At 39.3% G+C, this 12,392-nt stretch overlaps 1 protein-coding gene across 1 annotated transcript in view; it reads left to right on the top strand.

Annotated features, from left to right (window-relative positions):
• Positions 1-12,392, top strand: part of tspan9a (tetraspanin 9a) — a 388,713-nt gene that overhangs the window by 147,729 nt on the left and 228,592 nt on the right. The gene's annotated exons all lie outside the window — the stretch shown is intronic.

Below are 12,392 nucleotides of genomic sequence, written 5' to 3'. Positions count from 1 at the left end.
GAGACCGATGGCGCTGATTGGCATGGCAGCCGTGCTTCAGGGCAGCTGTGGCTACAATAGTAACTTACCACCACCAGGTATAGAGTGAATGAATATGCAAACAAAAATGTCTGTGAAAAGCGCTATATAAATACTTACTTACTTACTTTCTCTGTGTACTAGTTACAGATAGTTAGTTTCCCAGATTCCAGACAGTTAGTATCGTTTCCAGGAAAAGGAAAAGGAAATGACACTGTAAAGTGCTTTGTGTTGCCTTTTTTGTATGAAAAGCGCTCTATAAATAAAGTTTGATTGATTGATTGATAGATACCTCCTCTTCCTACCTCTCTACTAAAGTAGTCTCATGTAACAAACTGTATAAGGATTGGTTGATTTTGATGAATGAACTGAAAAAGAAAACATATTAAAAGTCTAAATTGTATGCATGTTTGGGTAAGAAATCATGTGTAAGTGTTTATTAACCATTAACTAAGCATTTACTAAAAATTAAGTATGTTATTATCAGTACATGAGTAGTTAGTAATAATAAACATTTGTACATTTTCACAATATGCATCTCATGGTATATTTATAACTATATTTTGAAGAGGATGATATGATTGTAGATGGGACACTTTTTTGCTTTTAAAATACCTTGACAAGATTTTGGCATGATTTTTTTCCATCATAATCCCAAGAATTAAAGTAAAAAACATATTTCTTCATGTTCTCTGCGCTGAAAAGGAATCATGGGATATGTAGTTCCCGATGTTTATAAGCTGTTGCTACTACAAAACCATGTATTTATGCAAAGGAACTTGTGATTCGATATATTGTGACAGCCCATGATATTATTGTGAGACTTCTGACGATATGATATCACGATATTTCGGTTATTGTTACATCCATAAAGTTTTTGTCCTGTCCATGTTCGTAAATGATTATGAAACACTTTGAGTGGGCGATTTTTGGTAAATTATCACTTAATGGTTTATAAACGTTTGCAAATGATCAAGTCAAAACCAACTTTTATAATTTATGCATTGCTTTTCCATTTTATTTAGTCTTTTTCTGTTTACCTTTAAGTCAACCACCAACAGAAAGCGCCACATTTTGAAGTTTACCTGGATGCGATTTTCTTTAAAATACCCCTCCAAAAGTCTATCCGTTTAACCCAGGAAATCTCATATTTCCATCAGTAAAATCCCATCAGACCTGCTGCTCGCACAAAGCACCATCAGAGCACAGGGCTTACATGCAAAGAGGGACTTAGCCATGAGCAATTACCCAGCACCTTGGCACCATTCAGGCTCCGGTCTTCGCGGGTGACGGGCTTATGGCATAGAATTACCCATGTACGCGAGCAGCCAGCAGACGCTTCCTGTGCAGTAAAGATAATTTTGTGTGAACCATCTCGAAGTGTCTGCTCCACTGGTTTGACATTGCAGAGTTCAAAGTGGTGAGGAAATAAACAGCAGAAAGGTCTTACGTAAGCAAAAAAAACACGTCTGGATTTTTTGGAGAACCTAAACGCAACAAAAACTATTATATTTTGACGCAAATATTCTTTAAAAAGGTGAAAGTGCTGATTTAAACATGAGAAAATCAATTATGTATTTGTAATTTTGTGTTTAATATTTTTGGTGGAACGTCCGCCATCTGCTTGTCTCCGTGTTGTTTTGCCTCTGATGTTCCGCAGTATGGCTTTTATATTACATTTATTCAGTTACAGGAGTTTTTATTTCTTAAAACTACCACAAAAACTTCAGGCATCCGTACCGAGAGTGGGCCCACGTCTCTAGAGATCTGACCTGTAACTTGGCCTGGTGATGCTGGCTTCTTGTCTCCATGGAGATAGTAAAATTAAATGTCATACTGTGGCATTGTTCTGTCATTGCTCTGCTTCAAATCTTCCACAATGACATTTTAGTTAGTTTAGTTAGTTAGTTAATTTTCTTTGGTCAATTAACATAATCATACATCATATTACAATGATTATATATATATATATAAATATAATTGAGGGTTGCAGTTATTCTGTACGTTCCATGGGCTAAAATATGTTTTGTCAGAGGTAAAGTCCGGAATTTTGGACATAGGACCTCATTTCCTAGTGAGCCAGAGTGTTGGAGACGTGTGGAGACACTTTTTCAAAAACTCCATCCAGTCCTTGTATTTGCAGAGGTCACTGGTGCTAGGCTAGTGCATGTCAATGGCCATAGTTATCCTGCCACTAAAAACAGTCTTACCCACTCCACAAAACACCTGAAGTAAATCTATTATTACACCAGACTGTCCATGTGAATGTCTGTGTTGACAGAATAATTTTAGAAATAAAACCAAGCTTGCATTTGAAGGATTTTGTCTGAGCAGCAGCAGTGAGTTGCACTTCCTGATCGAAAGTTCAGCAGCGGCGGATTGATATATGAGAAAATAGTCCCTCCACATGCGACGATTCATGCGATGGAAGGTTAGTTATATTTCAAACGTTATTCTATCGACACAGACATTTACATCGACAGTTTGGTGTAATAATAGATTTTCTTCGGGTGTTTTGTGGAGTGGGTAAGACTGTTTTTAGTGGCAGGATAACTATGGCCATTGACATGCACTAGCCTAGCACCAGCAACCTCTGCAAATACAAGGACTGGATGGAATATTTTTAAAAAATGTCTCCACACGTCTCCAACACTCTGGCTCACTTGGAAATGAGGTCCTATGTCCAAAACTTCAAAACAGCTCTACGTTACATTTATTCAATTACAGGTAGCTCAAAAATACCTAGAAAAACAGGTATTCTGACTGTGATCGGGGTCGCCTCTCCACAGATCTGACCTGTAACTTGTTGTGTGGTTTGGTCTCCATGAAGATAGAAAGGTTTAAAACTATGAAACCTTTCTGACAAACACAACACACATTAATAAAGTAGTAGCTTCAAACTTTTCGCAAGTCCAGTTTTTCAGTAATTTTGTCTGAATATTATCACATTGGGACATTGGGATAAATCTTAAAAAAAAAAAAAAAAAAAAAAGAGATTATTACAGAATTTTTGTCAAATTTGTTTCTATGGAGATGTCATTGCTCTACTTATGACATTAAACAGCCCTACCTTACATTTATTCAATTACAAGTGGCTTTATTGCTCAAAAATACCATGAAAAACAAGCATTCTGACTATGATCGGGGTCGCCTCTCCACAGATCTGACCTGTAACTTTTTCTGGTTTGGTCTCCATTACAATAGAAAGGTTTAAAACTATAAAACCTTTCTGACAAACACAAACACACACTAATAAAGTAGTAGCTTCAAGCTTTTGGTTATTCCAGTTTTACTCAAATTTTTATCATCGGAAATTGGGATAAACCAGAAAAAAAACTGACTATTACAGAATTTTTTCTCAAATTTTCCACCTCTGGATTTTGGTGACGTGTTTGCTCTCTCCGGTATGGACAGTTTGGAGAGTTTGACAGGGTGTGCGGATGATGGAAGCGGCTCTCATTAGCCTGTAGAAGAGGTTAATTGCTGTGGCATTTGCTTAGTGTCAAATGGGCCTTGTTGTATTATATGAAAGGTGTCTGGCAGGGCAAAGCGCGTCAGGATGAAAGATTTGAAGAGCAGAGCAAACCAGAGCCAAATGTTAGAGCAGGTGAAAGTGTGTTTTTAAAGAAGACATATTGCGCTTTCATCTGCTATAGTTATAATATACGACACCCGGGATCATTATGGCTACCTTCAGACTGCAGCTTTGAAGTGACCCAAAATTGATTTTTTCGAACCCACGCGACCTGTATCTGATCTTTTAATGACAGTCTGATAAACAAAGATCCGACTTTTTCAAATGTGACCCAGGCCACTTGGATATGTGCTCCTAAAACCGATACATATCCGATCTTTTGACATGCGACTTCAGTCTGAACGGTCTGGTCGCATTCATCCCACCTGCACGTCACAAATGTTCACAAACGTTCTTCTCGTCATATGAAAATGACGTATGAACTCCGCGTCGGTGAAGCAGTGAAGCGCATCGCAATCCCACCACTCTTGGCTCTGACTACGCACCTACACGTTCTTTTCTACGGACGTCGCTGCCACTGCCCCACAAAACGCCATGACCAAAAGCCTCATCCTTCACCTTCTCAATCTCCTCCTTAAAACAAATAAGCCATAAGTCTCCAACCTGTAACTTGGAAGCGACCAGTAACTCTCCACTCTCTTCCAAGTAGCTCGCCAAAGTATTTCTGAACTCTATGGATGGCAGATAATACGTCAAATCTGATTAATTACCATTTTTAAATGTATTATTTTGATTGCCTAATTTGGTGCACCGATAAATGATTTATAAGCGTCTAACTGTTCCCCGTCTAAGGCTCGCCGTGGCTCTGATATTTACTCAGTTTCTTTGCGACTGTTGAAATTCGTAGCTTTCTCGAATTTTGTTTTGTAAAGGTTGCTCACTGGAGAAAAAAGGTTGGAGACTCCTGAAATAAACTGTACATGTTCTGGCTCTGGTACAACAACGACTTTGGAGAAAAATCAAAAACCAGGCCTGTTTGCTTGACGAAGGCCTAGTGCCGAAACGTTGCACGGTTTGTCCTAATAAATCTCACAATTTGCAAGTAAGACGTTGTGCGGGATTTTTCTCCATGCTCTTGGGCTGCTCCCTCTCCTCCGACGCACCCATCTCTAGTAATTAATGTGCGAAGTTCTCATTCTTTTATAACGACAAGGACTTTAAAATCTCCAGATGATCAATGCTTCATCCATATTTAGGCGACTTCCGTAAACGCTGTGCATGTTCATGTCATCGTGTCCTCCAATGTGCACGCGGGAAACTTTTGGGGCGTTTAAAGTTCACACTGGAGATCACATACAAGTCGCATTTAATCGTAATTGTGAACGACCTCGCAAAAAAAATTTTGATTTCACAAAAAAATCTAAATTGAGCATTAAGCCCTGCAGACTGAACGTTGCCTCTGCTGTATTTTACCACACCAACTTCATTTATAAAGCACTTTACAGCAAAATTTGGACATTTTAAATTCTAATATTCATCTAAAAACTACTTAATAAAAGAAAAGAGTTCATTGTCTTGTGCGTTAGAAAACTATGGTGCACAACGGGAGCTGACGTCGCCGTAAACGAAAATACAAGATCATATGGAGAGCTGTACATCACACTAATGAATATCAAATAAAAAAAATTACCAAAATGATTATGCTGATTAGGCTGATTCACTGTTTCGTCAGTGAATCAGCCTCAAAGTTTGTAATTGCAGAAAATTGAGGAAAAATACTTGGACGTGGACATTTTATTTTTTCCGAATGGCCCCTTCAAAAATAACCTTGTGTAGTTTGAAGTGTGCTTCAGTCATATTGAAAGACATTCTCAATATGTTTTTGAATAACCTTTGATTGTTATTGAAAATGGATGAGGAACCACAATCTTAACAGTTTGGTTATTTTCTATGGATATGTCATTGCTCTGCTCCGAATGTTCCACAGTATGACATTAAACAGCTCTACCTTACTTTTATTCAATTAGAAGTGGCTTCATTGCTCAAAAATACCTATTCTGACTGTGAGCGGGGCCGCCTCTCCACAGATCTGACTCGTTAACTTGGTCTGGTTTGGTCTCCATGATGATAGAAAGGTCTGAAATAAAGCCCCGCACTCCCGCGGGTCCCAGGGGAGGCCCGATGCAAAACAGTGCAGTGCAGGACACATTTTGAAAGACTCATTGCAGGCGTGGGTGGGAGTGGGACTGCACAACGTGGGAGCAGGCAGGTGGGATGATAAACTGCAGTCCCGCAAACTAAAGTAAAATATACAAATGATGAATCTTGCATAATTTGTGCTGGATATTTTATTTGGCATTAATGAAAACATTTTAAGAAGCAGACCTTCCCTACACTGCACGAACCGGCCCCTGCCCCATACGCCGCACAGACTGTCCCCCCTCTCGTACGCACCACCACTAAACCAGAACTAAACTAAAACTAAACCAGGTCTGAACCAGGACTAAACCAGGTCTAAAACAGCCCTAAAAACAGGTCTATAAACAGGACTAAAACAGGATTGAGCCAAGACTTAAATCGGTCCGTGGTGCATAAAAGGTTGAGGACCACTGTTTTGGACAATCCCTTTCCGCTTCTCCCTGTTTGATGGACCTTAAGAAAAGGAACGTTCCCATCTTGCGGGATTTGCGGACAGGAGCGGGACAAAATATCGCAGATGTGGCAGGAGTGGGACTGAAAATTACAATTCTTTGCGAGAGCAGGTGGGAGCGGGACTGAAAATTGCGTCCTGCGCAGACCTCTAGTTTGAAACTGAAAGATTTCTGCCAAAGAAATAACACCTCCGTTGAGAAAAGCAGTTGGCAGATTCTCCACCAGAGAAGTTGAGCAATTAATGCACTTACTCATTTCTGTTTTTCACACAGTTCTGATAAAAAAAAAAAAAAAAAAAAAAAATGTTAGTTCGTTGTAATATTGTATTCATGCAATGTTCTGCTTTATCAACAAACATCCAAGAGGCTTTGTCAATTTTGTGATTGATGATTGAGTATTTTCGAGACCTATTCATACTTCATAAGATGATAAAAACTTTGTCCTTGTTCTTGAGGTGATGAGAACAAGAACAAAGTTAGTTTCCGTTCTAACATTTCATACTTCAAACACTTGGACTTGACTTGGAACAGGAGTCATATCGGTGACGTTTCTCTGTGTTTGATGAAAGAGTCCAGCCACTGCAAGGAGGGGATTTCTTTTCGTTCTTTTCGTCCTTCAGCCTGACCGCTCTTTTTTTTTTTTGGTGACCCGCCTTTTGACTTTCGCAAACTTGTCACTTGATTACGCCAGACTTTTATACACTGATTTTTGTCGGAACCTAAAATGTCCGCGATCTCCTTCCATGAATTACTTGCCACTTGGCGTCTTTACAGTCACTGAGCGTCATGTCGTATCAATGTTTGTGTTTTCTCACCATTTCTTCTAACTGTGACTCAAAACCAACCTTTTGTTTTTTCTTGCTACGCACCGGCAAGGAAGTTAAGATAAACCACACCCACATAAATAACCAATCAGAGCGAAGATGTCAGACAGCTCTGCCAAACTGTCGAACAAGTTTTGCTCAGCTGAAGTGTCGTGAACCAGCCAAACAGGAGCTGCCCGGACAAAAAGACGTCATTTTGTTCGTCCAGCCCTCGGTTCTTATGTTCTTATGAAGTATGAATAGGCCCTTGAGGCTTTCAATGTTTATGTAATTAGCTTTTCTAGTTGCAACTTTGAGTGTCTTTGAGTGTGTTCATGCAGATTATTCTTGATATACTTTTTACAGTCCCTTGCATCTTCGTCTTTTAGGGAATGTGCAATTAAAGCTACACATAGGCTTAAGGAATGTGCAATAATTAAATCTGCACATAGGCTAAGGGAATGTGCAATAATTATAACTAAAACTGCACATAGGCTTAGGGAATGTGCAATCAAAACTGCACATAGGCTTAGGGAATGTGCAATAATTATAACTAAAACTGCACATAGGCTTAGGGAATGTGCAATCAAAACTGCACATAGGCTTAGGGAATGTGCAATCAAAACTGCACATAGGCTTAGGGAATGTGCAATAATTAATAGAACAGAAGAATGCAAGGGCCTGTTAAGGATAATTTAAGGGTCGTGTTGGTGCATCACTCGTGGTCATACTGGTCTCATATTTACTTTGTTTTATGGTGTTTGTTTATGTGCTGCTTTGTGTTGTGTTGTCCTGTTTTTTGATAAAACATGGTACCCCCTGTCCCAAGACAAATTTCTCCCATGGGAGACAATAAAGGATTATCTTATCTTATCTTATCTTATCTTATCTTAATTCAACAATCAATATTTATCCGACTTAATCATTTACATTGGTATTCCTGAAAAAAATCTGTCAAAAAGAAGCAAAATTCTAGCTCCATCTGAACTCTTCTCCCTGAACATATCAAATGCAAACCGTAATCCCCCTGTGTGACAACCTGGTATTTATATATAGCTCCATAATCCGCTAATATTTCAGTGCGGCTGCTGCTGCTGCTGCTGCTGACTCTGTGCTGAGGGTGACAGCGCTCAGGGCCGTCACCGTGCAGACCTGATTTATAGATACTCTGCTGTGGCATCATGCTGGGGGTGCTCTACATGTATGACCATATGGTGGAATGTTCAGCAGTTGCCATGTTGACACAGGGCAGACATTAGTACATGCAGCAAAAAAGTTTTAAGATTGTATGAACACAAGAAAAGATTAAAAAATAAAAAGATTTAAACAGAATATTTTCAGGAACCTGTGATCAAAATGAGCTTCAATAAAAATGTGAGAGGGACTAATTGAAAAACTGTTGGCTAATGCTCATGAAACTTCACTTAGAATTTTTTTTTCCCCACAATTTAAAATTATAATCCCACAATAGACACTAAGGCTCTGCAATTAATCGAATTTTGATCACGATTTTGATTTGTGTGTCAAATGATCTCCAAACTCATAATCGAGTTGAAACAATAAAGCTTAACTTAAATTTATTTTGGGATATTTTTTATATAAATAAGTATATTTATTTTATTTTTTGAATATAGATTGTTCAACAGCTAGATGTATAGTTTATTCTGGATACAATTATGTGTTTCTGCTTTATTTCATGGTCAAAGTATATTTTATTCATTTTATGTTTTATACATCGCAAAACTGCTCCAAGGTTCATATTTGCAGCCTATATTTATTTTCAATTTGAAAGTTTTGCATTATGCTGTTTCTTTTTTGAGAGAGACATGCTGAATAAATGAATTGTGTAACTAAAAATAATTGTGATTTCAATATTGACCAAAATAAACATGATGAGTTTTTTCCAAAATCGAGCAGCTCTAACAGACATACACTTATATATTATGTTTGGAATATGTGAAAACATATCAAAAATATGTGAAATGTTGAGGACGTCAGCTGCAAAGTATCATTTTGAGGGACTCAGAAGCTGTACGGATTAAGAAGTCTACCCCCGAGAGTCCCCCCCGAGAGTCCCCTCGTCGTGCCCCTCTTGCTGTCCATCAGCCCCAGCTCACGGAGGCACTGGCACGGCCCCTTCGATCCCTCGTGCCCCTCGTGCCCCTCGTGCCCCTCCTCTCTCTCCTGCCCCCTGGAGCTATATTTGCCCCCTGACACGAATGCCTCTCAGCGCTCGGCTCCTCTTCCATGACGCTGCAGATGGCCACTCTACCCCGTTCATTACATCAGCTGAATCGCAGCACGAGGCAGGGACCACGTTCGGGGGAGCCAGGTCGGGTCCAGAGCACGTGGTGGTGCCGTTAAAGGGACACTGTGTGTCTGGTGGAAAGTCCGTCCAATGCTTTTACTTCGTGGAGATGTTTTTGCTTTGTCTGGAATGTTTCTTAGTATGGCTTTAAAACTTTCTGTCTTCACCAAGAACAAACCAGACTAAGGCTATGTTCAGACTGCAGGGCTTAATGCTCAATTCGGAATTTTTGTGAAATGCCATTTTTTTGCGATGTTCTTCACATTTCAAATTAAATGCAACTTGTATGTGATCTCCAGTGTGAACTTTAAATGCCCCAAAAATATCCAGCATGTGCATTGAAAAACACAACGACGTCACACACAGCAAGCGTGCTCAGTGTTTACGGAAGTCGCTTAAAAGCTGGGCTTGTCTCCCAAAATACAGTCCAGTTCTTCTTAAAATGACAGGTTACGTGTCCACAGCCGCTTCGTTTGTTTGAGTCTTTAGCCTCCTTGTTTTTATCTCGCAGGCTCTTTATTTTTCATTGACATTGGAGCCAGACCATTTCTTTGGCAATCATTTCAAAAACTGCCCTCCAATTTGACCTGAACAGACCGATCCCCCAAAATATTAATAAACTCGCTAACCTCACTTTCCCTCCATTGACTAGACCCCGAGCCTGACATGTAGGTGGGATGAATGTGACCTGGCCGTTCAGACTGAAGTTTGTCATGTCAAAAGATCGGAAATGTATCGGTTTTAGGAGCACATATCCAAGTGGTCTGAGTCGCATTTGAAAAAAAAAAACAGATCTGTGTCAATCAGACTGTCATTAAAAGATCAGATACAGGTCACATGAGGCGAAAAAAATTGGATTTTGGTCACTTCAGGCTGCAGTCCGAATGTAGCCTTAGTTAGAAGTCAGATCTGTGGAAAGGCGACCCCGCTCACATTCAGAATGCCTGTTTTTCTAGGTATTTTTGAGCTATAAAAAGGTGCACTATGTAACTTTTCGTAACTCCGTCATCTTCTTGTTTCTATGGAGATGTTTATGTCTTTAATTACAAAACAGGCATTCTGACTGTGAGCGGGGTCGCCTCTCCACAGATCTGACCTGTAACTTGCTCTGGTTTGGTCTCCGTGAAGATAGAAAGGTTTAATTCCAGACAAAGCAATAACATCTCCATGGAGAAAAGGATTTGACGTACACTCCATGAGAGAAGCGTTACACAAATCACCTTTTAATACATGCACTTAGAGCTGTTTAATGTCATATTGTGGAACATTCCAGGCAGAGGAACGACACATCTATAGAAACAAGCAGGTGACGGACCAGTAGTGCAGCTTTAACGCGATCTGTGCGAGAGTAGAGCCGGTTTTCGTGCTGGTTTCTCGACTCCCCTGGCACTGACGTGGTGAGAATAGCTGCGCGCTCGGCCTGGTACTGATATAGCCGTTCTATTCCATTCATTTTAATTGGGGAGCAAAGAGCATGACATTCTAATCCGCCCATAGTTTTTTACTTTTAATTTGAAGAGCAGGGCAGGTCAGACATCTGTAGAATTTAACTGTCAAAATGCAGATATGCTGACCTGCTTTATGGATAATATCTCTAATTACTTGTCCACATGGAACTAAAGCTCGTACAGAGGTCTTCACTAAGGTCAGTATTCTAATAGAGAGTCTTATTTGTTGTCTGTTGAAAGGACTGTAATCTATTCATACTTCGCAATGACATCACTCTGGGGGGGTTGTACATGTATCTAGTAAAACAGCTTTTCTTCAACATTACCTTTTCGATAAACGATACATTTTCTGCCTTCTTCATTATTATTAGTTTGTACAACCATAGTATGAAATTTATTTAGCTATATGTAGATATTTGTAAAGTTCCATGATCAGTGTACATAAGAAACCACTTCATTTTTGAAACTATGTCACGAACAAGGGCGGGTTAATATAATTTTTTCTTCTTCCCGCTCCTTTTCGAGAAATGTGCTTTTCTGATTTTTTGATTTAAATGTTAATTACTCTGTTGTGTAATACGTTGTTGTGTTTTGTTTCATTTGCACGTTAAACACACAAAACCTACGTATTTAGGCTCAGTTCTTCACTAATTTCCACCTTGTGATGTCATGTGGTAATACAGGACGTTCAGCTGTGGAATAACCGATTTCTACTAAACTAAGGGTACCATATTTTTCAGATTATTGTCACACTTTTTTTCATGGTTTGGGTGTTTCCTGTGACTAATACTCAGGTGCAACTTATATATTAAATAAAAACAAAACAACCTTTGCTCTACTGCGCATGTCTCCTGCAGAAAGAGCCTCTGTCCTGTCTGTATCATGTCAGTCGATCTTCAGTACCACTAAACAAACTTATGAAGACAACTCAAACCATCCTTTCAGGATTCAGAAAGGCCAGAATAATTCTAACTGGAACTGATGTTGAGTCTGACGAGAGGACGCGGCGCTCCGTTTATATCCAGAGGTCGCGGAGTTGCTCAGAAGTGACACCGAGGATGAAGAATTGAATGGATTTAGTGATTTGGAGTGAGATGGAGAGTTTGGTAAACTTGTTCTTTTCTGTTGTTTATGTTATAGTTTATCTGAAGAACTGTTCATATGTGACGTTAACAGTCTGTTGTTCTCTGTTCTATTGTTATTACTAGAACTTGACTTTCAAGATGAAATGTTGGTTCCTGATCTTTGATTTTATAAAATATATTTCCCCCAAAAGTGCAACTTATAGTCCGGTGTGACTTATGTTTTTTCTTCTTCATTAGCTTTATAGTACTTCATGACATCACAAGGTGGAACAGAGCATTTTGAGCTTTGAAAATGTAGACAGCCCAATATGTGAATGAAACAAAACACAACTCCAGGTATGTTTTTGATGAAGTTACAACATGATAACATGACTTAAAACTCATAATATAGGACCTTTAAAGCAGCATTATATTTTCTAGAAACACCAAAAAGAGACTTCCTTCTTTCACCTCCTTTTGCAGTTGAAAGAGTCAACAATTTTCATTCTAGACTCGGGGTCAAATATTCTCCAAATGAACATTTAATTGTGCGTTTCCTCAGCTGCTCAGTGGGAGTATACAGACCCGAGCATATGTGAGGCGCACTCCAATCTGTCCCCTGTTA

This window comes from Boleophthalmus pectinirostris, unplaced genomic scaffold (genome assembly GCF_026225935.1).
Source record: "Boleophthalmus pectinirostris isolate CB_2022bp ecotype Guang Dong unplaced genomic scaffold, ASM2622593v1 HiC_scaffold_2, whole genome shotgun sequence".
In the NCBI taxonomy this organism is placed as follows: domain Eukaryota; kingdom Metazoa; phylum Chordata; class Actinopteri; order Gobiiformes; family Gobiidae; genus Boleophthalmus; species Boleophthalmus pectinirostris.
Note: the sequence above shows the minus strand (reverse complement) of the source record. Positions and strands in the feature narration are given on the sequence as shown.